At 35.5% G+C, this 26,832-nt stretch overlaps 1 protein-coding gene across 1 annotated transcript in view; it reads right to left on the reverse strand.

Annotated features, from left to right (window-relative positions):
* The window catches only part of LOC145668325 (glutamate-gated chloride channel-like), a 185,025-nt gene extending 160,440 nt beyond the window's left edge, over nt 1-24,585 (reverse strand). The window contains exon 1 of the mRNA XM_081736062.1: nt 24,470-24,585. The gene's annotated coding sequence lies outside the window, so the exon portion shown is untranslated. The remainder of the gene's footprint in view (nt 1-24,469) is intronic.
* Between the last annotated feature and the right edge of the window lie 2,247 nt (nt 24,586-26,832).

Below are 26,832 nucleotides of genomic sequence, written 5' to 3' on the forward strand. Positions count from 1 at the left end.
AACTGATAGTGCAATTATTGTATATATGTGTGATCTGAGTTTCCCACCAGGAGTTAGTATCCAATATTCAAAGCAAAGTTAAGTGTGGTTCTACGATCATAAGCTTTTCCATTTTGAGTCAAGCCATTGAACGAAATCCTGATAATAACTCTGATAACAATCATCATGTGTGTTCGAAATTGGTAACCAGTTTTAGTTAAAAGTGTAGTCGACACCCTAACATTGCTATTATGAAGCGTGTCCCGGTGAAAGCAGTGGACGATTGATGACATTGATGACATTGCTTGCAGGTATGTGTAACCGCATAAGATGAACAGTTCGAAGTATACAGGGTGTAAGAAATATTTGGAATTTACATTACTTTCCTTTCTGTTGTTTACGAAATCGACCAGTAACAGAGGTAGTATTGTCTATATACATATTAAATAGTATAAATATAGAGTTAGGAATTAGTAATTAGATTTCTGGGCTTTTAGTATCTATGGCCATGTTAACCCATCACGTATGACGGATGACATCTCTCGGCGATTACACTATCCAAGGAAAGAACCTGTATGTTTGGTACCATCCCGGCATTTATTTAGTATAAATGTGGAAAACCCAGGAAAACATATCTCAGGATAGTTGGCCTAATTGTTTGTAGGTAGCTACACTGTGTTTTGAAGATACAGTACTCTACAAAGAGAAATAACCAAAAATACTGACTGGTCCTCTAAGTAGAATTCTGTAAAGGCTAGACGGTTATGTTTCAGTACTTGCTATTTTAGCAAGATACAGAAACTCAAACGTGTGGGTGGGACGCTTAATAACCTAAAAGTGGAAGATGTTTTTGCTTCCTAAAAGAGAATCATATATTTAGCAGAACGAAAGTAAAAGGTCAAAGGCAGCTAACTTTTGCAGAGTCTCTCCACCTTACAACAACACTTTTCTCCCTAGCATTTCACTACCTTTTCTTTCTTGTAGAGTTTTTTTCTTAAATTTAGCGTGTGCTTAAATATTAAAAAAGAAAGAAAGAAAAACTTCCAAACAAGCCAGAGGATGAAAAATCAATACATTGGGGTTTTCCACAGGTAGACAACCTGAATATGAATCGGAGGGAAATGTATTATTACTATTACCTTTTCTCCTATTTCCAACGACAAATCATACAAAGCGAACAGAACATTCATCATAACAATATTGGTATAGCTCAAGATTGTGTAGTGAGGGGAAAAAAACCCGCCTACAATTGCACTTAAGAAACGAAATTTTAATAAAATAGTATTTCATTTCTTCTTTTAAGAAGGGAAGAACACCTACGTTTGTTTGAAAACCCAGATACATTTTACAGTTACCCATGAATTAAATAATTTTAAAGAGAGGCTTAACACTTGCATTTCTTTTGAGTCTAGAGATGAAGTTACTTAAAAAAAAAAGAAAGAAAAGAAATGTTGTTTTCTCTGTTTTTTTAAAATAGAGGGAAACAACAAAAGGAAAGTATTCGAATTGAAAAAATAATTTAGAAGGAAATAACAACAATAATAATAATAATAATAATAATAATAATAATAATAATAATAATAATAATAATAATAATAATAACCCTTTTCGCTGGTTCAGTGTCTACAGCATGAGACTTTAGTTCGCGTGGTCTTGGATTCGATTCCCGGTGGTAAACTATTTAAATTTGAACGCATTACGGTGGTGTCGATTCCACCTTAAACTGCGGAATCACGTCTCATATAGCCTAGGTGCGGAAAAGGGACGGTAAACTTTAATAAACAAACAAATGCAATTAATAATACAGAACTTCTTTGGTACTAGCAGTCAGCCAAATACAACACTTTGTCAAATAGAGAATTGAGCTACTCGAAGACATTGGTAAGCACCGCTTCCAGTGAAATTGAGTTGTAAGGTGGAATGGGTTGGAATTTGATCACAGAATAGTATGTAGGTAGTTTAATTTCTGAAAAGTGCCTGCATTGCATTGCATAGAAATGTTGAATTTTCTTTTCCAGTTTACTAGAATTAGAAAATGTGACGTAGTATTGTCTTCCTCCGAGCTGCTCAATTATATACGTACATTTAGTGTATGAATACATATACGTACATATTCTTTTTCTTCTAATTTTAGATCAATCGAAATTTATAATTTGAGCTCTTGTATTAACATGCACGTAATTCAGTTGATACCTACATAAATATAAGATTAATGTAATATTGTTTTTCTTATTTTTTGAAGTTATTTTGGTTATAGCTTATTAGTGCTGTACCTAACATAGACCTATTACCTAAGTCAGTATGTATACGATATCTGTTGAGTTGTCGGAACTTAAGTTTAAAAAAACTGATGAGCAATTCATGATTTTCAATATTCATTATTAAAAATGGTCATTTAATACACGTCTTTTTTCAGTAAGTCAGGGTATGAAATACTGAATACTGCTCACCGCTATAAGTGGTAAAATGTTATCTATTAGAAGTTAAGTATTTGATCAATCTTTTTCGTGTTTACTATATTTATTGAAATTAAATTTCGGGTACAAAGTTTTACACGGCAGTATACTCTAATTTGTATATAACAAAAACTTTGTACTAAGTGTTTGCATTAAATTCAAATACCCTCTCCAGATGCGTCATTTCCAATGGCCAAAAAATGAAAACTACAGTATATTGTTAATTAAAATAGTAACCATCTGCAACCACGCATTTTCTACTAAAACTTTGTACTAAATATTTATTATCTTTCAACCGATGATTGGATTCCGTGGCGAGAAATGTATGGAGTCTGCGATGTGGAGAAGTCCTCAAGGGCACCGTCTAATGATTAGGGAAGGTCTTACTTAATGAAAATTGATTGAGATGCTAGAAGAGGTGGTAATCAGTGGGAAAGATATAGGGAATACAGTGGGTGAAGAAAGAATCATATCCGAACTCAAGAAAATTTTAGTATTTTCTTTTGCGCGACATATCAAGGAAGTAGTGTTGTTCGACATGAGGACACTATGTTCGTTGACTACTGCTGGACTCTTCTGGACAAGTTTGCGGAGCATTTCATGAAATTCGGCACTATAATAATCTATATTAATAGTTTTACCTCACTTGAGAGAGACATGATGGATCATATTCTCCAAAGACCATCATACCAGCAACCATCTTCTGTGGGTGGGGAGGTGGTTCAGGAAGTCGTCCTGAAAGTTGATCACAATCCCACCATTGTTCTGATCGGTTTACCATCAAATCCTGATGTGACAATCCGATACAGGAAACTTTACCGGGTATTTTCTTATATTCAGAGAACTGGACATCTCCAGATTCTTGTTGGCCGATGTCAATTCATGTTGCATCCATAAGTCCAAGTTTTTCACCTACAGACAAAGTATGATGTAAGCTTAACTCGCCTGCAATGGCACGAGCACTTTTCCAAGAGTATGCTTCCACGCGGTTCCTGAGAATCTAATCCGAATATGATTTTGATTGGCGCCCATGGGGCTCATTTTGCAATGGTATGTCACTGGAACGAAATTTGACAAATCAACGGTGAATGGTGCATACATTCGACATTTCTGGCAAAAAAAGTACTTTTTTTTATTTGCTTGCTGCGCAGAATATCCCAGTTTGAAGTTGTAAAGAGAATCACTCGCAATTGTGCATTCTCCATTAGGTAATTCCATAAGACCCAGTGCAACAACACACTGGCTCCTGACTGTGTGGACACCCCAGCATAGTTTTGCTAGAGATGTACACATCTTGTGACGTTGTAGCGTGACCTTAGTTCATCCCTGTGTTGTGATGCTGAGCTGAGTTTTTCATCAGACGTCAAAGTGGATGTTTCATTATCACTAACCTAACACATAGTCCACGCTTAGGCAATTCTTGGTTTCCCTTTGAGCATTATACTAAATGAATAGGAATAACTAATGACATGCCTTATTTGTCCATGTGAATACTTACACTGAATTAAAGAACTTCATTTATTTCTGCAGAATTATCCTAAATAAGTCGGGTAGAAATATTTTTCTAACAAACAGCTATTGCAACTTCTTAATTATGTTGAGATTTTTAACGTAAATCCAATATTCTTATCATAAAATCGACGAAAAAACCAGTCGAAGTGGATGAATGTGATTTAAGGTCTTGTATTGCATAAATTGCACTTGGTTGCTAGTCTTACATTTCCAATTCCACACTTTTATACGTAATATGCAAAATCCTTAATCTGTCATTTTAAAATATGTTCTTTCTCTGTCTTTTTAATATGGCAGGACAGAAAATTCTGTAAAGAGTATTATATTATTTTAATTTTGACCGTAAGAAACACGTTCAAATGTTAAGGGGAAGACCTATGTTGAAGGAAGACATATATATTCAGCATAATTTGTTGATGCCACTCGAAAATTAAGCTTTTTCACGTATTAACTTGTAGTCTGGATAAGCGCTATTCAGTTACTGTGGAAAGTTGTCATGGATACTACATGGTTTCCACGACAACAGCTGGAGAGCTCAATTGAATTAAAGAGTCACAACTATGACCATCAATTTATGTTGTAATCTATACGACTGAAAATGTTAATATTAAATTAGCAAGGTTTCGTAATTGTTATTGTCGTTTTGTTGTTTAAAACATAACGCGTAGTACTACCAATGTTTGAAGTGAAGTGTTCTGAAACTACTGACCCTTCTATGGATTCTTAGTTTCTTGGATCTCAGTATGTGTTAAGCCTGAGGATTAGGTCTCTTGTTAAAAATTATTGCACAATTTCTAAATTTCTAATTTCTATAGTTAACGTATGCTATTTATTCGTTTTTTGATCCTTTATGGACTATGTTGTTTACAAATGGTGTTTAGTTTAAGATGTTTTAAATTTCTATGTTTAGTTTAAGATGTTTTGGTTTTAACTTTGTAATTTTACCTTATTTAATATCGTATGACATATTATAATACAATGTAACTAGTCAATTATTACATTATCTTTAAATGGAAACTAGTAATGAAATGAAATCTTTGAAGTGTTACTTGCCACGGTTATGCTAGCTAGGCTAAAGGAAACGGTGATGATGAGAAATGAATGAAATGGTGAAGTGAAGAAAGTGGGAGAACCCGAGAAAACCCACACGCACAGTTTTTGTCCACCACAAAGCTCACTTAGTGCGGCTGGGATCGAACCTAGAACCCCATACGCCAGAGGTGAACGTTCAATTATTGAGCTACCCCGGCCTCTAAATGGGAACTAGAAGTAAAGCGTTAATTTGATAATAACATAATAAACACGAGAACAACGAATTCGATAAGCAAAATTTAGCTGAGTGATCGAGCCCTACTTAGTGATATGTCTATGTACTTTTTTTTAAAGTAGCTTAAACCCTTTCTAACCAATTAGAAAAACAAGGTAGGAATGGAGATGTATTCAATCTGTTCATGCTAAGAATAAAATCATGAGCAGATTGAATACGTTTCAATCTTTCTTTTCGTCTAGTGTTTCTCAAAAATGTGATCGATCGTAACTAACTCGATTCAGAATTATTTTCGGACAATAGAGTAATTCGGGGAAATTATCATAGGAGTGAAGTGAATAGAGTTAAGATTAATGATATGTGTCAACAAAGTATGATCGGCGCGGACCTTGCAAAGTCCCTGTATGTTCACTATTGAGTCTGGGGCTGAAGAAGAATGTAGTGTACAGAGGAAAGAAGCTAACTTTTGAATGCAGCGAGCACGGTCAGCAGGGAAGGTGAATAGATTTGCAGCTCTTTTGTTACTATTGTAATATGGAACAGTAAGAAACTAGGGCAATTCTTTCCTGAAGTAATCGTGTTGTACCCAATACTTCCACAGCTGCATCAGGCGGTTATTAGGTACCCATGTATATAGATATGTCTCAATATATTTCGAACATAAAGATACAAAATGTTTAAAAAAAAAAAAGACGATGAGATGGGGTGAAGTGACTAACATATTTTGGGGTGATGTGAATAGTCCTGTTGGTCATCCTATATATCATTAATCATTCCATGTATACAATATGGACCAAAGAACATATTTACATCTAACTATTTCTTATCTGTCCTCCAAACCACAGTCTCGTATAGGAGAAACCTGGGTTCGAGACCTATTGGGAACTCAAGTATTATACTTTTTCTTGTAAGATCAAACAACTCAATGCCCCCAAGACATTACTTTGGACACGATCTCGGGTTGGTATGTCTATTTGCTTCTTAAGCGTTTCTACAATAATAGCTCATGTACCTTTACATCATGTAGGTGTTCTTCGTTAGCTGTATACTCATTATACAACAGTTTATATCTTGTTATTTACATTATGTCAAGGATATTTCTTCTCACTACTTCACCTTATATGTATATTCACTTCACCCCCACGTGTGGGGTGAAGTGAATAAATTATCTTGTATGATTCATTTCTTTCTGTGCACATTATTTCAGACACGATATGAACGATACTTGTTTTTCAGAATGCAGAAGGTCTGTCCTATTCATATATAATTGTCAACCCGTCGTGGTACTATTTCTGTGTAAGATTTTTTCACTTTCATGCTTACTATGTTCACTTCCCCCCGAATTACTCTACCCACTACTTGTTCATCCCAAGTCCTCACCTAGTCTATTAAGATTATTATCTAAGTGTCTCTCATAGATGATTATGCAACAAGTGACTCAGAGATGATTTGAGGTCTTGGATAATGTTGTAGGAAATAGTGTGACAGAGAGACAGAATTACCGTGGAAAATTTGCTTAATGAGACTGAAATAGCTCCTGACTTTCCTGACCAAGAAAAAAATGGAAATATAATCTACCTACTCAGTAAATGAGATTTTTTTTAAAGAAACATTTTATATCAAGGGCCGGTCATTTTTATCTGGAATCTTTTACATTTAGTTGGTCGTTTGGTTGATTGGAATTTAGCGTCCCTTTCATCAGTGAGGCTATGTGAGACATGAACCTACAAGTTAAGAACAAGACATTCGAACCACATGAGCTCCCACAAGGAATTGAACGCGGATCGCCCGCGCAAAAAGCACGTACGCTAACCATGTAGTCCTAAGGGAGTTCATAAATAGTTTGGGGAAATTAATACTGTGCATAAGACAGTTTATTTTTGTCAGCATCCCTTGAGAATATATCTACTTTTCGAAAGCCTCTATACAAATAAACCATTACAATAATGCAAACTGTGGTCATTGTACTCAATAGCAACCGTCCTATGAGAAAAATGTTGGCTTCAAATAAACACATAAAGATTTTCGCTAGCTTTATTAGTTGAAGTAAAAGTGTTATGCGTTTCTTTTAAGTCTTTAAAAGAAGTACATGCATCGCCGTTTGGAGTTTGTGGTCGGTGTGTTTATTCGGTTTACCCACGCAACTAAAATACACTGGTATGCAAAACTTAAAGATGAGATACATAAACTAGCATAAAATATTTACGTAGTTGCTGGAAATGAATGAAAGCGGGAAGTATGTTGCCAGAGTTTTCCCACACGAGCACAGGAAACAAGACGTGTTTATGTGGATTAACACCACCGTGATCGTAGCCCCGAATGGGTCTCCTAACCCAACTTCAAGTAGCTGAATGAAAGGGGCGAGACAGTGTGTCAGTCAGACAATTGTTAAGTTGGTGGTGGTGTTACTCACAACAACATGGCCAGGAGACAAAATTGGGAGGTTGCGCAAAGAGGACAGTCATTGGGGAACTGGAAGAAAGACTAAGTGTGACACGTGTGGTCCAGAATTTTGATATTATCCACATCGTTGTTTCACCTGCATGTCTGCATGAGGAGCATTCAGGACCACCGACCATGCTGTGTGAAAAAAATGTAATGGTCGATTACGGCAAACTATAGCAGTGGAGGACCAATATATTGTGTAATAGGTAAGAAGGAAAGGACGTAAAACAGTGGGTGCAATTGTAAACATATTTAACAAGATTGCAAGGAGCCCAATCTCACGCTCTACAGTGGCACGTAGATTACAGGGGATAATCTCTTTTCCCGATAGCCATTACGTTGTGTTTTGTTGACATCTCAAATTGGCGGAACCGTTGGCAGTGACTGTAAGAACATAGGAATGGACGAAAGGGAAGTGGATCGCGTTCTCTTCTCAGACGAGATCAGATTCAGTCTGAATAATGATTTTGGATCTACACTCTTCTGGCAAGAGATGGGAACATGCAGTGAACCCAGTAATATGATAGTTTTAGCGGTCCAATTGTTCTTGTGTTGAAGACAAAATGTTGCGTGTGCATACTGACCTCCAATTTTTTGAACGCAATATACTTATTTCTTTACGTTATTGTGACACTATACTCATTCACCGTGTGGATCTTCTCAGAGGTGCTGTCAGCTCGATTTCATCTTTAAAGACTATAACGCGCGGGATATTTGACGAATGAACTAGCCTGTCCGTTCCCCCGACTTCAATCCCATCCATCACGTGTGAGATGAGTGTGGGAGACATCTTTCAGCACGTTGCGATGCATCAGTATCATAGCGCTAAAGGAGAAATGGAACTCCATATCATAACAACTCAATATTAATCTTGTGAGCAGCATGAGAATACGTTGCAGGAAGATCATGAGACACAGCACCTTCAGTATATGTCTATGTATAAAAGTACAATTTTTTGTTCTTCTAATCTTGTGTTTATCTCTGTTGTTTCCTGTATCGTGCTGTAGTACTGCTTTCTATATATGGTTTCAAGTTTCATCGATCTATGCCACTTAAGAATGACATCGAATGTGAAAGTTACTTTCGTCCTTAAGTTTTGCACACCAATGTATAACACACACTTGTGGGTTAAATGCAATATGCTTGATCACTTTTGTTCTTGTTTACATTTAATTGATTGTGTTAAGTGGATCGAGCTAATACCTTTATGATGCGGAAGAAAGTTTTTTTTTTCTAACAAAAGTAGAACTAGAAACACTTGATCACGCAAGCAAAGGAAGGGAGAACGAGAGACTAATTTACCAAGTACTAAGCATACGTTGATCAAAGTTTTATACTAGTCTTCGACTAGATGGGTTTCGTCCTCAGATCCCTGAATTTGCTTGGCTTATGGCCTCGCACTTCTCATATTCCTAATATGTATTTAATCCTAAGGGATTTCGAAACATGGCCATCTTATTATAACAATTGCACTTTATCCTTTTTACTTCCCTCCTAAGGGAAACATCAAATGAAGGATGAAACATTTTTTATTTTAGTTAACATGTCTCTATTCTTAAGGGATTTTGAGGCATGGCCTTATAATTTTACAATTACAACTTCCCACCCTATTCTCGTTCCTGTCCTTTTCCTTTCCTTCTAAGGAAAGTTTAAAAGAATCTGTTACATGTCTTTAATTACTTTAAATTGAAAGTATAAGTGCCAATGTTCATGTCTAGCCTTAAGGGATTTCGAGATATGGCCAACTTGAACCCTGACTCTTTTTTTCTTCCCATCCCTTTTCCCTTTGCAGGGAAAATATAAAATATATATTTAAATGAAAATTCTACATACCAAATTTTATGTTTCCAACCGTAATAAATGCCGAAATAGAGACATCTTATTATAATGACTGTAATTTCCAACCCTTTTTCCTTCTAACTACTTTTCTTCCCTTCTAGGGCAAATATATAAAAAAACGCTGAAACATAGGTCTAATTGTTTTAAGTAAGTCCAAATACCGACTTTCATGTCTCTAACCAAAAGAGATTCCGGGATACGAACATCTGATAATAATAATTGTAATTCCCACCCCTTTTTCTTCCCTTGTAGGTCAAATTTGTCTAATTATGTTAAGTTAAATATCCATATACTAATTTTCATATATCTAATCTTTGGAGATTCCGCAATATATAAATTTTAAAATAATAATTATCACCATTCTTTTCCCCTTAACCAATCGAATTACCAAAAATCCTTCCTTAGTGGGTTCATATATCACAAATCCTATGCCCTGTCCAAATTTGATGTTTCTAACTTAAACGGTTTGGTTTGGGCGTTGATCAATCAATCAGTGAGTCAGTCAGGACAGGATTTCTTTTATATATGGAGATTACGCGTCTAGTGTATTTGTAAAGACGGCATGATTGCGAACTAATTTCGTTGTTTACAAGAGTGTTTTATCTGACGACACACTTTACTGAACGCGCTCACGACGTCGTGACACACTTGTTTAATTTTTTTATTAGTAATAACATAAACTAATTAATTTATTATTAATAATATAAGTGTAAAACTATACGTTTCTCTAAAGTTCTAGTTTTACACTTAAACACTGAACGTGTCGATTACTACACTCTTTCAGAATTGATTTTAACTCATTTGTAAATGCTTCATGATTTTTTTTTTAATACTAAAATTTCGCGACACACTCTATAAGATACGTGGCATGGCAATGTGTCGCGATACGCCAGTTGAGAACCACTGGTCTATGGAAGTGTTAAGTAGCTGAGCAATTCTATGACTTAGTTAACAAGAAAGCTTGCAACCACAGAAACCAAACTCCACTAATAGATCTTATCCTCTGAGGGAAAAATAATCAATTAGAAATATTATTACTGTTATTACCCACTTCACTGAGATCCAACTTTATATTGTTCTCTTATCTCTTCTCGGCCTTCTCAAAAAGTCTTTCTGAAATCATTTTAAATACGTAATCTCTATTTGTTTGTTGGTGTTTAGTGTCCCTTTTCAGCACCGAGGCTCTATGAGATGTGAACTTACGATTTAAGATGAAATATAAATCACCATGAGTTTAATTTCAATGCTCTTCCACTGGGAATCAAATCTGGGACCTTTATACCAACAGAGGGCGCACCTCGTCACATTTATATTTTTCTTTCTAGTAACGTGTCCCATCTATCTTATACCTCTAGATTAATTATCCCTAGTATTTCTCTAGTATCCTTACCAATAATACGCCTCCAAAAGAAAATAGCATGCTTTACGTGCAAATTATAAATGAAACATATTTCTTTTGTCGAAAACTCCGTGTATCCACGTTGTATAAGTTTAACAATATTCACTCATTTATTTCCAACACATTTTCTACACATTATGTTTTACATAAGACTTTAATTTCGGAAACCTGGCAAGTATAAACTTGTATATTTTGCTGTGATTTTATCGATCTACATCTACATCCATTTAACAGAACAGGCGAAGTTATGGTTTTATGAATTTTTATTTTTAGTATCTTCCACGCTAGCGGCACCAGGCACAGTCGAAGCAAGCAGTTTTTTCTTTAGTTAAGGAAACTCCCTTACTCTTGATTAATTTTAATTCCGAGCAATAGACGTAATTCTTAACCCTTTTAAACTTATGGTTTTTAAAGGAAATTTTAAAAATTCACTTTAGAAGCTTCTGCTTCTATCGAAATAAGTACTTGAAATTCATGATTTGTATATATGAACTAGGATTTTGAATAATAGTAAATACATATCTACTGGATGCAAAATTAGTGCATTATCTGGGAATTTTCAAGAAAATGAAAATCCTTTAACCTGTATCGGTGCCCCTTAGAGTGAGGACCCAGTGCAAGTATCTCCACGAAACGTACTAAAAATAGGCCCTTGTTTCGGTATATTTTTTTCTATTTTGTAATTCTTAAATTATTCACATGTCATGAAATTCGGGTATTTTCTAAGAAAAGTTCAGTTAAACAAGTACGGGTAATAGGCATAAAGATAAAAAAAATCGAACCAAAAATGTAGTGCGAAATTGGTGAAAAATAAAACTATCCTTTAAGAGGCTTATATTCGTACCCTAGTTACTTTATATTCATGGTTCGTATGTCATCGTTATAAAGAATATAACTGTCGACTGATGCCACATATATGCCTTTCAATCCATAAATTTGGCGAAATCGGAAAAACATGCGAAGTTTCCCAGTAACCTGGGCATTCCTACACTGGAAAAAAAATGTAGTTTAAATTACCAAATATCAATGTAAAATCATTTACCCTTCATTTTGTTCCCGGGTTCGACTCCTGGCGTGAGCTCATGTGGTTCGGATTCCCGTTAATCAGTAGGTCCTGTCTCATATAGCCTTGCTGTTGAAAGGGACGTTAAACTCAAAATCAACTCAACTCAACCTTCATTTTGTAAGTTGATATACATTTCCTTAGATTAAATTACAAAGTTTGTTGTCTTTTTTTTTTTTTAACAAATTTGCAGTAAATTTATAAGAAAATATATTTTATTGATAAAAATGTAATTTTATACAATTTCATATTAGTAATTTTACTTTATAGGTGTAAATTGATTTACAAAGAAGCTTGGCAAACAGATTGTCACATATTTCTGTAAATTTATCTATGAAATTTTTACATTGTAACGAGGCTCCGGACAGGTATCTGTACCTAGGTGTACCTAGATGTTCTATAGTATGGTTATCCCAAATTCCATTGACGTATATTTAGTGGGTATGAACACGTAAAAAAAAAACGAATAAGAAGCACCCATATTTGTAGAAAATATAACTTTTTAGGAAGGAAGGAGAGAGGGAGAACGATCCAGGTAAACAGCGTATATTTTTATATGCAGTAGCGAATTTAGGTATCTACGGCCTTAAGCAACTTTTGGCTGGAGGCCCATCATCCGCCATTACACCACCCCGTGGTAAGGTGTCTACTTATGAAATTGTCCTAGCATATCCTTGACAGTTTTGCTATTGGCACAGATTGTTTTACAGGACATTTGCTTTTTAGGGGCAGCAGTCTAGTAGATTACATCACGCAACGTGTTATGACCAGTGTTGAATGTTAAGTATGTAGTCGTTTCAACAAAGTTTAGATTTATTTTATAGCGATAATAAAATATACCAAACCAAACAAATCATACAAGGTTACAATAATATAAAGGTAACCAAGAAAGTTCTGCCGCTTTTTGTAGAGGTCTGTGTTCAATTGGCCCTCACACCGTGAGTTGAATGCGAATGGAGATAAGGCGAAGGTCAGTTGTTGGTATGGATATATCCAACATACTACTTGGTTGTGGCAGTTCAGTTACGCCGTGAACTTGCTTAAGGACAGAGTGAACATGGGACCTCCAGACAGCGTCATAAGGGCGTGTATGCTGTACGAGTTCAAACTGGGGTCAAACGCCGCTGCAGAGAGGCGGAAGATATATCCGGCCTTTGGTGAGGGTGTCGTGGCTACGCGGAGAGTGCCGTGGTGGCTTAACAAGTTTAAGGGAGGTGACGAAACACTCGAAGACGCACCACGTGCCGGAAGATCAACACATGTACAAAATAAAGATCTTCAGGCAGCAATTGAAGCGAAAAGTGGCTAGACATGTAAAGAACTGAAACTATAATTCAGTGTGAAACTATTTGGCAACACCTCAATCAACTTGGGGATCACTACAAGTTAGATCGATTGGTCCCACATGATTTAACTCCAGGCCAGAAAGTCACGCGAGCAGACTCCTGTGTTTCTTTGGAGTCTCGTCTGAGGAAGGAGCCATTTCTGGACAGGGTGTTGACATGTGATGATAAGTGGGTCCTGTACGAGGCTCCAAGCCGCCGTCATCATTGGTTAGCATCTCATGAACCGATTCCAAGTCCGCCGAAACCAGCACTGCACCAGAAGAAGGTCCTTCAGTGTGTTTGGTGGACTGCTCGCGGCATCATGCATCGGGAACTTCTACCACCTGGTCAGAGCATCAATGCAACTGTGTACCGTCAGCTGTTTAGCCGTGTTAAATAAAAATTCAAAACACTGGAGCTAACACTTCTGAATCGCAAAGGCGTCCTCCTGTTACAGCACAACACTCAGCCCCACGTAGCTAGGATCACCCAAGACATCATTCTACACTTTGGATGAGAAACACTATTGCATCCGCCATATTCCCGGACATTACGCCCTCCGATTATCACCTGTTCCATTCCTTTGACAATCACCTTAGAGGACGAAAGTTCAACCCCTAGTAGAGGTGCAAAATACACTTAATACCTTCTTCTCTTCAAGGTCCAGCAAGTTCTACTGCGATGGAATCCATGGCCTTCCAGAACGTTGGATGAAGATCGTCGATGCTGATGGGAACTATTTTTGATCTTCCAAGTACGTCTTAGATGACATATGGATGTTCGAAGGTGGTGGGGGAAAAAGCGATAGAACTTTCTTGGTTACCTTTATAAATTACAAAAAAATCCCCTCTGATTCTGCAGCCCTAGATAGCTTGTCTTATTTGCTTAGTCGGAAATCTGACATTCTTCATATGCACCTACGGCCTTAGTTGTAGGAAAGGTTACATAATCTACATTTATATGCAAGTAATTGAATACATGTAAATATTACTTGAATTGTAACACGTTTATAAGAACTTATGGTGGATCGCCGATTTTAAAAGGGCAAACCTCAAAGGGAGAACATGAAAACCTATCATTTAAAGTGGGATCTGAATTATTATTTTGGTACGTATCCGAGGCTACCTGGAATAAAATCTGGGACCACACATATAGAGGCAAAGAACATTAGCCACTTGCACTTATAACTTTGTTGTTTATTATCATTCATTAATGGTTCAGACAATAAAACAATCAGTGGCTTATAAGGTTTTGCTTTTTATTCTTCATTTTAGCCCTAAGTTTTGACTTTGGTATACAGAACCATTTAAACTTTAAATGAAATGAAAATGAAATGAAATTTTGAGTTTTACGTCCCACAGTTATGCCGGTTAGGCTAAAGGAGACTGTGATGATGAGTAATGAAGGAAATGGTGGAATGAAGAGGGAGAACCCCGAGAAAACCCACGCACACGGCATTTAAACTTTAAGTATGCTTTCAGTTTTGAACTTACAGTTAGACCAAAGGACAAAAATGGCTGTTCAGTTGTATTGATGCAATGAAGAGAAAAAATGTAATTCACGCCACACTTGACAGTCATACGACAATATGGAGCTGTGAATGATTTACATGAATGGAACCAAAAGCCTCAAAGGAGTGATATAGAGACAATGCGGTGTGCTATGAGCCCCATGAGAGTAGTTAGACCATTTATTCTTCATGATATAGTGAAAGCAGAGCAATACTTGAATATGTGGATTAATCGAATCTGATCTGTGATCAACGAACTTAAAAAAGTTCATTACTGACTTCTATGTGTGTGTGTGTGTGTGTGTTATTTGCGAATTTTTCAATTTTGAGCCCTCTTTTTGATAGGGCATCAAAAACTATCTAAAAGAAGTTATGAAAGTTTTCGGTTCCTCTTACCATTCCCGAGATATTGGCCAAAAAGGTTCCGATTTCGGGAGATTTAAGAAGCTATATCTCGGGAATCGTAAATCATAGAGAGATGATACTTTGCGAATTTTTTACGTTTAAATCCCTCACTTTATGCATGTATCTTCGTAAAGCAACATATCGTAGAACGTTTTAACAGAACTCTTAAACAAAACGTGTGGAAAGTTTAGTACTCAAAGAAATTATAAATGGATAGATATATTACAAGAATTGTTTAATGAGTATAATAATAAAGTGCATAGAACAATTGGTATAAAGCCTATAGAAGTTAATAAGAAAAAATGATTCTTTTCAAGCTCGTTCTGGCAATGCTCTTGAAGCATTCTCAACTGGATTTTATAATGAAATTTGAATATCCTACATGTTATGCAACACGCAGCACCTTTTTTTTTATTATACTTTGCTTTCATCTTATGTTTGATTTAACTACAAAGCAGATTTCTTATCTTTTTGTAGTGTCTGGTAACAGGGAGAAAGTTTATAAAACATATTATTCTTATTGTACTCTATTCGCAATTATTCCGAATTAAGGTATGATATCTCTTATGATCTTTGATTTTAAGTCATTGTTTTGCTCGATATTTTAGTTTCAGAGCATTTTTTAAAAATCTTCTGTTAACATATTTAAACTTTTTCACATTGGGTAGTTTGGTTATTGTGATTTTTCTGTCCACTAATTTCATCGTGAGTCACTAAACTCCTCCTAAAACAAAAATATTCTGCACTTGCAGATTGGTTTCCGTAAGTAATCAGTGATGTATTTGCAGGTTGCAGGTTGTGGTCGACACATTTCTCTTTAAAGGAAATATGTGAAAACCGAATAATATACAATGTACATAGAATTTTGAATTTTAATACTATATGAGTTTTTTTTACTCTCTTGCATTTTGAATCATTGTTTCATATAAATAAATAAACAAAAGTTGTATAAAAATAAGAAGTAATTTTCCATATACTCGTTACCAGACACTTTCTGTTTGTATTATTTTTAAAGTAAATGAGTTAGAAAAAATGTCGGGTTGAACTCCGAGAGCTCCTTTGCGTACACCCTTTCAAGTACACAAGTGCTTATAAAATTCCAGCTTATTATTCCACTCAAGTCAGTTATTGTTAGTTTACAGGACACAATTATGAAATAAGATTGGTTCATGAAACAAAGATAATGAAATATTAGAACCACTGTACACTAAATATAAAATTTGCCAATGAAAACAATGTCATCTCCTTTAATCCATTATGGGAGGACAATGTGTCTCAGTGGTCAAGCGCTCATGTATGGTGCTAGGAGTCTCTAATTCGATCTCAGACCATGCAAGTTTGGGGTGGACAACACCATGTTCGCGGTTTTTCTCGGTGTTCTCCCGTTATATTCTACATTCTTACTCCGCCAAATTAATCATGATCATTCACTTTCAAACTCATCCGTCTTTCTTTTGCCAAAAGGACATAGTCGTAGGATGCTAAAGGAAAGATTCCATTTCATATCATTTAATTCATCTTGAACCTATTGTCTGTGTTTCCTTACAACTCGCAACATTTCAGGCTAACAGTTATGTTTCAGTTCTAGCAAAATAAATTATTTAGTTTGACGGATGACATCCTTCGATAGTGTACTGAAGATAGTAATCAATTAAGAGAAGGAGAGAAAGAATTTTCTATATAATCTACTGCCTTATATAAGACATTTTTGTTCGCTTGGAGTTAAAGGTTTCTTTTCGGTACAGGGGCTATATGAGAATTGAACCTTTAATTTAATATTTAATTCAAACATCACATACACCTAGATATATTTCTTATGGAGGACTGAACATCGGTATCATAAGACCTGATCATTCATATGCTAGGGAATTCCTTTAATATTTCTTTTAAAAACGAGAAACCTGGTACATACGAGCTTATTATTAGAAAGCACATATTGTTTTGCTGGATAAATAAGGAAGCAGAAAATGTTATGTGGAGAGATAACAACAGTCCTCCAGTTTGAATAGAATTAGCTCAAGACAGAATCTACTTGTGAATTTTTTTCTTTTACAACGTTGAACTTCGGCTTTTAAAGCTACAGAGTCGTTTGAGTTTAACGTCCCACGATTATGCACCGAAACTAAGGGAGACAGCGATCATGAGTTGGATGATAATTGTGGTATGACGAAAGTATTATCTAACCAAGCAGCTGTACGAAAATTGAAAGATATTTTTAACTCAGAGGAGTATATGTGGCGGTAATTATTAGATAATCTAATAACCCTCACTTCATACACTGGCTTCTATCACATTGACATTAAAAACTACGATTCTAATATTTGTGTTAGAAAAATATATTTCAATCAATACATCAAAGCTCTAATCAGAAAAATGCTCAGAATGGAGAACTTTGTCTTAGACACACATAAAATATACATTGAAAATCTTATATATAAAAGAGAACGCACAAATCCTTTGTTCCCTCATCACGCTAATACGGCTGAACCAATTTCTTTCATTTTTGGGGGGTTATTAGGATTTGGACCCTAGATGGTTTTTATCATATCACTTTAATTTTTAATTACCAGTGTCTTGAGATAATTGACCATTCAAGTGTCCATAACGTACAAATCCTTTGTTAGTTCATCATAGGTAAAAATAAACGTATTTATATGCAACCCGCATGACCGTGTCACTCGGCGGGTTAACATAAATGACAGGCGATATAATGTTAACATTTACTGCAATCTACTATGGTTTTTATCATATCACTTGAAAGCGAAAAAGTAAAAATTATCTAAGTAACAACGTTTATTGCGTTCCGGGGTGACCGCAGCGAAGCGGGGCGGGTTAACATAAATGACAGGCGATATAATGTTAACATTTACTGCAATCTTCTATGGTTTTTATCATATCACTTGAAAGCGAAAAAGTAAAAATTATCTAAGTAAAAGTTTATTGCGTTCCGGGGTGACCGCAGCGAAACGGGGTGAACGCTGCTAGTGGCTTATAATTCAACTTTATCTGCTTGTAAACTTCACATTATCGAGAGAAGGTCTGGCCTCCATTCCTGCTCTCGGTAAGCATTTTGGATCATAGCTAAAACACATAACTTAATGTTAAACGAAACTGACTAGCTTTCTTCCAAAAGGTAGCAACCATTTATGTAAGTAGATGTGGAAAACTTTTCTTTCTGGAACCAATGAGAAAATTGAAATGGGTTTACGTATTTACGTTACAAAGGGTACTCAAAAAGTTTTGCACAATGGGCTGTAACTTTTTAAATAGTAGTACTAGGACCATGAAATTCTGTGTGTATGTGTTTATGTCTTTTATGTACATACGTATGTTACCCTCCACTCGCTATAGCACATTTAGCCCACCACTCTTTCCATACTGACTTTGGTAAAACCCCGGACGCTCACTATTATACGACTCTTTCACACACGCAATGAGATCTTGGTCACTAGCAAACTGTCTACCACGAAGTTGGGCCTTCAAACGACCAAACAGAATAAAGTCGAATGGGGCCAGATCCGGACCATAGTGGAGTTGAGGGACTCTTAATATCCCATATTTCTGATTTTCTGCTCTGTGTGATTGACAGAATTGATTGTTTCTATTTCTTTGTGATCAGGTGTGGCACCCAACGGGAACAAAGTTTCCTGTAACCTAAAGACTATATTCTATCCACAGTCTGCCACACCTGCTGCCTTGTGACTACATATCTGTCAATGTGGTCTTTGTTAACGTTGTTTACTGCAGTTGATGGGATGCCGTACCGTGTTTGTCCAGTTTACAGTTGTCCAATGTTTCATCCCTATACACGAAAAAGGAATTTGAGTCGAATGGATGTGGCTGAGTAATCACTGGTCTTGTACAGGAACTCAATGACCGATCGTTGGCTGTCTACTTCATTCTTCATGTGAGCACATCTGTAAATAGAGGGGGGAAATGTGTCATACAACTTCAGCATAAAAGATACACGTACATGCAAAAAAAAAAAAGTTCTAGGGCTAGCCATGAAAGAGTTATGGCCCATTGTGTAAAACTTTTTGAACTCCCTTTGTATTTTTAAGTATATTCTGCGCTGATAAAAGCGCTCTATTTGAACGGCCAGGATCTTTCTTGATTTAGAATAATCAATTTTCCCCATTTTTCTTACAAATTTTGAAGTATTAAATATGCTATCATTTGAATGGAATCTTCTCTCTCAACTTGAATACATAGATCGAAACGTTGGATAACAAAGAAGATAGAGAAATAAAAGTTGTATGTTGCTGAGATGAAGATGTTGCAGTGGATGAGTGCAGTGATGCATAAGGACAAGATTAAAAATGAAATGATCCGAGCAACAATAACGGCGAGGCCAGCGAGAAAGTAGACTTCAGTGGTTTGGATATACAAGAAGACACCATCGGTACACGTTCGCCGAGTGGATGCTATAGAATTGAGTGAGAAACGAGCGCGAGGCCAACCAAGAAAGAAATGGACAGACTGTATGAAGAACGATGTGGTGCAGTTTGGAGTCTCAGTAGATATGACACAAGATAAAAACAGATGGAGGACAGTGATCCCAGACGACTCCAGCTAACTGGGAAAAGGTTTTAGGAGAAGAAGGAGACAGGAGAGTAGAAACCGAAGTTTCGAAACTAATGTAATAACTGATATTAACGAAGACAATATTATTTTAGTGTGCTGGTCAAAATTGAACTTATCTACCAGAGCAGTTTCAAAAACTTGCTTTAGTGTTTATTTTACGTAAAAAGAAATAAGAGTCTATATACTGTCTTATTATCCATAATGTTCAAGTGATACTTTTTGAGATGATGAATAACACCATTCCTCAGGGAGCTGAAAATTCTTTCAAGTGTTAATTAATATTAATTAAATATCGATTAATGTAGATTTTCAGTTATGCAAAATTGTCCTTAATCCAATAGTTGATATGGTTAAATTAAATAAGGAGGGTCTTACCACATGATTGAAGTACGTAATGTTCTGGAAAATAACACCTTATTTTCAGATCACGTCCATATAATAATAGTATTATCCTCTACATTTGTATAAATAAGTCAAAGAGGCTGCTAATGTAACTTGGACATATGACGAATGATCATTTTAATGAATTATGTTTAATGGATACACTTGAATGAAGGAATGATATGCAATAAAGATCACGAATCGCACATAATGAAACTCGACTCCAACATGGAAACACGCAGTTTTGACATAGTTAATAAACGTCGATCAACTGAAAGAGAAGCCATTCATTTGTCTACTTAGCATTATTAATTCAGGATTCTCTCTTTAGCGGCAGAAATTTTCACTTGAATTTTTTAAACCACAGTGATCGATATATCAGTGTATGGTAGATTTTCAGTTACAGTGTATAGCATATATACAACTTACTTTTTGGATGATGATAAAAACAATTCTAAGAGAATTTAAGAGTTTTTTAATATTTAAAAATAAAATTAGTTACAATAATCTACAAACGTTTATTTACCAACTTATATACGTTATGTTTAGTAATAAATCGAAATATTCTGCTTCTAATTAAACTCTATCTACTCAAATACTTCCTGGAATTACACGCCATAAATGACTGACTAGATAATATACCTGGGGTTGCCAACTGGCTGATGTTTTTATCAGGCTCAACTGTACTATTTTAGGGTTTCAGATACAATTATTTTTCATTTGTTTTGACGATTTAAAGATTGCTCCGTTAATGTTTTTTTTTTATCAAAGTTGGCAACCCTTTTCAGCACCAATTCCGTCATTGTCATTTCTGTCTTTTTAAACCAGACTTTCTTGTTTCTTGGTTCAAGCACATCATCAATTGCTTCATGAAACTGGCTCAGTATCGAAATTTCCAGAGTTCCTTCTCTTCAGTTGAACTTAAAGAAGCAATAGATTGCAGCACTTATGTTTCTAATGTATTTAATTGGTAGCCATAGTATTCGCAACAATTCAGTCAAATTGAAAAGTTAAATATTTAAAGTTTGCCCAAAATTATCCGTTTATATATTTAAATCAACAAACAAAAGAAAATAATTAAAAACTGGACGGATTGTTCTCTGATTATTTATTCAATCTGTCTTTGGACAAAGTCTGAATATTCATCTCTTGAATTTGATGGGATTATTTTGAATATTGTCACTAGCTAAAAAAAAAAAAAAAAAAAAGGATAGCAGAGTGTGCTGCCATCTCCTGGCAATAGTAAAACTTTTACACTCGCCTGCATCAAACGTGCTAGTGCTTACTATCCATCTACAAGAGAGCTCTTCCTTTTATTTATATATGAAATTAAATCAAACAACGGAGATTTTCATCAGCTGTCTCAAGTTTTGAATTGAAATCTTTAATTTTAACGTCCCATAATTATGCCCTTTAGAGTAAGAGAGACGATAAATAAGGCAAGTGAATGATGATGGAAGAATTGGTGGGTGGAAAGTGGAATACCCTGAGAAAACCCACGTACACGATGTTGTCCACCACAAGCTTACTTGGGTGGGGATCGAACCAAGGACCTCACGTGCCAGAGGTAAGCGCTCTTCTACTGAGCCACCGTGCCCCGGTGTCAAAGTTTTCAAGATAAACCCAAGTTCAAAAAATATTCTTTCTAATTATTTTTATATAACTCCCTCCCATTATACTAATATCTAAGATGCGTGCTTTTGATGTACGAGATTCCGGACTCGATTCCCGATGGGAGAGCTTTAAAACTTGAACACATTACGTTGGTTCTGATTCCACTTCAAACTATAAGTCCATGTATCATTTAGCCTCGGTGCTGAAGAGAGATATTATGTTTCGATAAACATCATCAATAATTATTTTTATAAAAGACTTTCAAAAACTAAAGATTTGTGTAGAATTTCCTGAAACTACAATTTTAAATAAATGACTCTCGGTCTTGAACTTTGCTTTTTATTACTGTATGTCAGCATGGAAACAGTTATACAAATGCATGCTGTTTTATCATTACTTTATATAAGTCGATCAAGTGACAGATAGGTCATTCATTACAATAATACATTTACTTTATCAATAATTGTATAAATTAGTCGATTATAATTAAACATTATATGGGAAATGTTTTTAAATGTAATTGTACAAAACATAATAACTATATGAAGAACATACCGAAACACTTAAGAAATACAAAAAACTAAAAGGAAGAAATATATGCGAAAGAAACTGAAATACAACTTTTCTGATTGGCTGTACACAATGTACATGTAGTCGCTAACGCTCTAGTCTTCGGTGCGAGCAGTCCCAGGTTCGATTCTCCGTGGGAACGCTCGGTCAAAAAAGTGTAGAAAAACTTTTTCAGGATGGCTGAATGAGGTTTCCCTGGGTTTTCTTCATTCACACCAGGCAAATGCGGGATGGTACCTAACTTATAGGTCCCAGGACGCTCCCTCCCTTCTCCAATCCTTTCTTCCTCTTCAATTCCGCAGGCAGTATGATCACCGAGGGACGTCACCCCTCAAACATGACTGTCTAACATGGCCATATATGCCAAAAGCCCAGAAATCTAAATCCTAACTTCTGCATAATGTACAGAAAAATATTACCCTACGACACGTTTATCTTCCTCTCCAGAAAAAAAATCCAACAAATAAGTCGTTTGTTCAACATGCATAATACTATCATTGTGTAATTTAGAAGGCATTGAAAAAAAATACATAAACTTCAAACACAAGACTTTACAAATGTTAAGTCACTTTGGGAGCCGCGGTGGCTCAGTGGTAGAGCGTTCACCTTTGGTGCATGAGGTCCCTGATTCGATCCCAGCTCGCGCCAAGTGGACTTTGTGGTGGACTAACACCGTGTGAGTGGGTTTTCTCGGGGTTCTCCTGTTTCCTCCCATTTTTTTTCATTCTACCATTTCATTCATTTCTCATTATCAACGTCTCCTTTAGCCTAGCCAGCATAAGCATGATACGTAAAATTTAAAGATTTCATTTCATTTTCATCACTTCGCTCCAATGGATTTTCTTCTTGAAATATCCATCTTAACACGTCATTGATTAAAAGAAAAACTCAAAATATTATGTTCACAACTGATAAAATATAGCATAAAATACTATGATTGATATCGGTACATCAAATTCGTTCAATAGTTTCGTGTCTAGTATATAACACCATAATTGATAAAATAAACTAATTATGCCAAATATTATTTTATCCTTCTGGACCATAGGTATATTTTTCGATACATTTCCACTAATCGAACAGACGTTAACCTATTTTTTTATCCTTTATTTTTCCCCACTCTTCTTGAGCATGAATTTAAAATAAGATTTTTTGAATATTTATGGAGTGAAACTCCGTGGAAAAATGGCTTCCCGCCTTTGCCATCAAGGGTGTAAATCTCCTCGACTGTTTACGTCAGAATGCTACGAGGAGGAAGGGAGAAGGCTAAGCGAACCTTGTTTCTAATTGCCTTTCGCAAATCCCTTGACAGCATTTTGGAATATATGAACATCACAGTTACCGCGCTGAACACGTTATGCTCTCCATAAAACAATTTACTTCCTACGAAATGAGTTTCCATTAAAAAGAAAAAAAAGTATGGAGATCATGTTATGTTTATTCCAAACGTAGAATCCAACATTATGCTTGCTCCATATTTTTTCTTCTATTAAATTTAAGGATTTGGATTCTGCTGTATCTTTATTCTTTAATAATAATAATAATAATAATAATAATAATAATAATAATAATAATAATAATAATAATAATAATAATAATAATAATAATAATAATAATAATAATAATAAACTATTTTAATCAAGCTCTCAAATTCCGTTTATTATTATCATTCAACAAACCAAAATTTATACACATTAAGAAACTAAAGTACTTTTTGCCCATGAGAAACTACTAACAAGAAACTCAACATTACCATTGGTGCGTATCAGCGACTATTAGCGTAGTACAACTTTATATTCAGGCACAGCTAGAATATTTCTATCCGTGTGAAAACAAGTAAAGAAGGAAAACTTTGAAGTCTGCAATACTTCTTAATGCTTTGTTTAGGCAGAAAGAGTTAATTGTGAGTTCTAATTTACTAGCCACCTGTTCGGTTGTCCCAAAAAATAATAACAGTGCAATATAAAAAAAAAGTTCCTTGTAGTATATTTTCTATATGTGATTTTGTTACGAAAAATTTACGTAAACATAATCATACACCAAACAACTAGTATCACAACACATTCAGAGAATTTTACTGAACAAAAATTAACTTTTTTTTAAAGAAAAGCACTGCTTACCGGTTATAAACTAACTACATGTTGATTGTGTAAGATGTACGGTGTATCGACAATCCCCGGACATTACTATTTCACTCGGACAAACAAACTGCTCGCTTGCCTATACCCTCCCCCACATTCCCGTTTACCTATCACCGGAATCGATCGCACGGGCCCTGACGTCACATCTTGCCCCTCCAATCAACATTTCCCTCAGCTTCCGCGCAGGAGCTCGCTATGAGAGAGAGACCTACCTCGGTTAGAGAGAGGGGTCTCGCCCGCTTGCAGCACGGTTTTCCAATGACGCCACCCTAAAAACCCTGGAATCCTACAAAACCTTCCACAGTTACCTTGAAATCCACAAGTTTGAAGGGTTCTACTATGTCATAAAAGGGGACGTATTTATGTCCCTTATTCTTAACAGAAAACACGCACTTTTTTCCCTTCTTTTTCCAAATATTTCAGTTCAGCTCAATGTGAGATCGATCTTGTTTACTACGAGTGATGATGAGGCTTTGTTTTTCTTGTTTTCCTCCCTTTTTTTAAGAGTCAAAGGAAAATAAACGTCACCATGTATTCTCTAGAAAAGTCAAACGGTGTTGATAAAAATAGAACATCTTTTATTAGTGAATGGCGATCACCTTTCAGAGGGAACATTTTGAGGTTGTCGGATCTAAGATGACCTATAATGAAGCTGACTCTAATAGAAGGAATATATCTGAGAGGATGTTATAATTAGCAATGAACTTTAAAATAAAAGACATAATGATGATTCCCATTTTTTTACTAATAAAAGTAAAGGTTATCTATGTTAAATTGTTTATTTTTCAACTTTCCAGTCTTATACGTATAAGTCACTAAAATTTTAAACTTGATCAAACATAGTGAAGAAGACCCGTAGCTAAAGATAGGAGAGAAAAGAACTTTCTTTGATATTACATCCTTATCAAAGAATGTAATCAATGAATTCGAAAACACATCGCAATGAATTTAATATAGAAAGATGACAATCTGGAAATTAAACCCTGGTCCTACTGATTACAAGAAAAGAAACTAAACTAGTATGCTTGTTAGAATTCAATAAACATTTTGTTTGTCTCTCAGGTGTTACTAACCTTCTTAATCTGTACTTTTCAATCTTGGGGCCCATCTGCAAGCATGGCAGCGATGGCACAAGTCACGAGTCACTTGGGTCACTTGAGTCACGATTTTCGTTTGAGTCACTCTGGTTTGATTCTAGCTTCTGAGACCTGGTCTTACTTTGTAACTCAGACAGACTCGATGAACAGGAAGCAGTCAGAATATCAGTTCTACATCATTACTGCAAAATTTAGTAGTGGATGTCTACTATTCGAGTTCGAATATTCATGTGTGCGATTGTCATTGTGACATTCCTTAACATTTCAAGGTGCTATGAGTTCAATATCTCAATATAATTTTATGTTTTATTCATCTCTCCATACTGAAAAGTAATGCAGTGGTTTTGAACACAGATTATACAAAATGATATAACAAAACACTATTTGGACCCAGTGGCATCTATTATATTCTACCCGATAAGTTTTGCAGGCTTATTGGATTAAATTTTGACCATCCCTCCTAAGGAAACTCTATACCCTTTTTTCGTGATTTCTTCTATACTCTGGTACATCCTGTAATTATCTTTCAGTGCAATGCTTTGATATACGAAAATGCACACAATAAGAAAGAAAATTGTAGATTAACTGAAGAGAGAGAGAGAGAGAGAGAGAGAGAGAGACAGAGAGAGAGAGAGAAAGAAAGAAAGAAAGAAAGAAAGAAAGAAAGAAAGAAAGAAAGAAAGAAAGAAAGAAAGAAAGAAAGAAAGAAAGAAAGAAAGAAAGAAAGAAAGAAAGAAAGAAAGAAAGAAAGAAAGAAAGAAAGAAAGAAAGAAATGGCAACCGTGTTTATCTAACTATGCGTCCCCTATCTTTTCAGATTCACTTTTATCCCTGACTAAATAGTGGCCATAAAGTGCGTACACATAGAAATGAGGAAGATGCATATTTATACAAGACGACGAAAGTGCCATTCAGCCCTTCTCTCTAGTGATTAGGACGTGTGCGAGATGACGGTGGGAAAGCATCAAACTTATTACAGCGATTCGGATCCTACTTCGAACTCATCCTATATAATCTCACTACTGACAAAGAATGTAAATACAAATAAATCAAGTCATATTCCGCCTACGGACAGCGTAGCCTAATTTGGAAAGTCAATAACCGGAACATTTTTTCAGACATATTATCGATCTTTCAGCATGATATTAGGTTAATATCTACTTGCATGGCAATTGCATTATTCAGTCCCATTTATGAGATTTCAAACAAATAGGGGGATCTGGGGTAATTAGAAAAAGAATACTA

This window comes from Thermobia domestica, chromosome 13 (genome assembly GCF_964235325.1).
Source record: "Thermobia domestica chromosome 13, izTheDome1.hap1.1, whole genome shotgun sequence".
Lineage (NCBI taxonomy): Eukaryota > Metazoa > Arthropoda > Insecta > Zygentoma > Lepismatidae > Thermobia > Thermobia domestica.